Below are 2,987 nucleotides of genomic sequence, written 5' to 3' on the forward strand. Positions count from 1 at the left end.
ATTATTTCTATGACAATCAATCCTAAATTTTTATGCTGTAAAGTCATCCTAGCCCAACAGTTTGTAACTTGTAAGGTGCACCTAAAAATTGCCTGAATTCACATCATGACTAGCTTATCACTATTGTGAAAAAAAATACTACACTTCTGCTGTGATGCCCTCCCAATTGTGCAAAGAACACTACACTAAACTTTTCTGCATCATTATCCCTCCAGTGGTATTCTTGAGATCAGAATACTTGCAAATAGTATTTATATTATTATTTTATATTAATTTTATTATATATTATTTTTATCTATCATAGATATTCAGGAGATCTGAATTTGGGAACATTGAGATCTGAAGATTTTGTTTCAAACCCACCCAGGTAGCAAGGTTCCTTAGATTCATATTTCCAATAAACTCGTAAGGAATAGCTAGTTCCAAGTGGCACTGAGGTTAAAGTTGAAGAGCAGTAGCCTTTAGCAAAAACAGGCTCAGGGACAGTGCCCAGACCCAGAGGTCAAGCCCTAGCATAAACTAAACAACAAAAACAAAATAAAAACAAACGTTAAACCTAGATTTTTTCCCTCATTGTATGAGTAATTAAGAGGTAGTTAAGGAAATTTCTTCCTGTGTTATGTATAGATAGAAGAAAAAAAAAAGATCTCATTCAATTACTCTCCTCAGACCCTGTTACACCAAAGTCTCCAAAAATTGCTCTTTTTCTAAATTTATAAATTAATAGCATCCATTTGTTGGCAACTTTGTCTGGATTATTCACATTATCATATTATACATGAACTATTGGAGTTATTTATAAACTAATTTCTAAATATACCTCACTTGAAAGAAAATTCTAGGCAAATAGAATGCCACAATCATTTGTGAATTTCTAAAATAAATCTTCTACTTGAAAACAATTTTGTAGTATCCTAGAGAATATGAAATTACAAACAAAAAAACAGTTATTTCAAATATAAATTCTAATTTAGGCAGGTCTCCTAAGTCCTACATAAGATGAACTTTGCTAATTCTCCAGGCTTAAGATTTTGTAATCCTTCATCATTGCTTTGGAATCCAACATAATGATGCTTACTTTTTCAAATTTTTGAATGGGAATCATGAACTATTTTGCATCTATCAATGTTCTGTAATGAAGAGAGTATGTAAAACACAAGTGAGGATTATATATGAGAGCATTTCAATAGGAAACTTGACTTATCAAAACATAGTGAAAAAATTAGCCCAAACCTCCAACTGTGTATTCCTTTCATGTTTTTTGGCTTGTTTTATTGAGACAAAATTATACTACCTGGTCCAGGTAAGGTATGTAATTCCACTATCTAATCTCCTATCTTATTCTGAGTGCTAGAATTCCAGGCTTTATCACATTGCCCTACCACAGTTTGTTGGTTTATTTAATCTAGAAATAAGCTAGCAATTCTGAACTTCTCCGATGATCTTATCCTCTAGACTGACTGCTCTGATTGTTTAAGTACAATTTTCAAAGACGTTCTAACATTTGACACAGGATATGAACATTTTCAGATGCACCTGCAGGGTTCTCTGATTCATTCTTCCATGGATCTGATCCCTTTAATAATGATTACTTGAGTTAATATCTCTGGTCCCTACCTTTGTAATATTCTCAAGATTTTTTGGGGAAAGTTCACTTGAGGACTTTCTAATATTAAAAATTATCACTTGTTCTAGTCTTACTCAGGACATATTTTCTATTATTTTCTAACTTTTTCAACACATTCTGAGTGCTGTTTCATATGTGTGTTTACACATATAAGTGCCTCTGTGTATGTGCATGCTTGCATGTTTGTATGCCAAAATCTCAAGCTCTTATTCAGCAGTGTTTCTCATATCTAGTATTCCATCACTTCTGCCATTCTTACAATGCAGGTTTAGGCTGTTTAATTATAGGTATTGTTGCAAATAATTTTTTTCCCAGGCTGGATGCAAACTGAACTTCCCAGACTCCTTTACATTCTTAGGTTTTATCTCTCCAGGAGTATCAACTTTTAAACTTGAAACACTTTTGTGAGTGTAAAGTCTATCCTGTAGCCCAGATTTTTAACTTGAGAATTCATATAAAGATAGATGAACATACACATTACATATATTGAGTGTACACTGTTAGAAATGTGATCTTAAGCCAGGTGACAGTGACTCATGTCTATAATCCTCAGATCTCAGCCTCCTGAGTAGCTAAGTAGCTATTGCAGTTGAAATCCAGCACACGTAGGAAAGTTTCTGAAGCACTTATCTCCAATTAACAACCAGAAAACTGGAAGTGGCACTGTGGATCAAGTGGTAGACTGCTATCCTTAAGCTGAAGAGTAGAGGAAGAGTGCCCAGGCCCAGACTTCAACCCCACAAATACCAAAGAAAAAAGAAAAGTAAAGGAAAGAAATAAAAGGATATGTGAACTTAGCAAACAGTTCATTGCTAATATAATTCCTGCTCTCTCAACATGGCTTTTTTCCAGTTAACTCCATGCTCTTATATCTGACTTGCTTTGAAACTATAAATATTCTTCCATTCTACTTTTTACAAATTTGCATTATTAGTTGCCATGATTTAGAGCTAGTAGAAGAGACAGAGTGGCCTCATCCTTCATATTCCACTTAGTAATAATGCTTTCTCTTTATCACTTCCGTAGCTCTACATACTGGCCTTGGCTTTATTCTTTCAAATTTGTCTTATTTGCAGAGTATTCTATACTCTATTGAGTAACCATACTTAAACACAGAACTTCTTTTTCTCCTATTATTCATATTGTTTCTCCTACTGTTAACATATGTACATTTGTGAAATAATGCACAACACACCACGAACCTTCTTCTCACTTAAAATTGGTCTTAATTTATAGAGCACTTAGCAAATTTGAACTTAATGTACTCCAGGATAATGGCTTTTCATGTTTTTTATTGTAAAAAATGTTGTACAGAGGGGTTAGAGTTATATACGTAAGTTAATTAGTACATAATCTATCA

The sequence above is a fragment of the Dipodomys spectabilis genome, unplaced genomic scaffold (assembly GCF_019054845.1).
Source record: "Dipodomys spectabilis isolate Male_0828 unplaced genomic scaffold, ASM1905484v1 ptg000616l, whole genome shotgun sequence".
Classification (NCBI taxonomy): Eukaryota; Metazoa; Chordata; class Mammalia; order Rodentia; family Heteromyidae; genus Dipodomys; species Dipodomys spectabilis.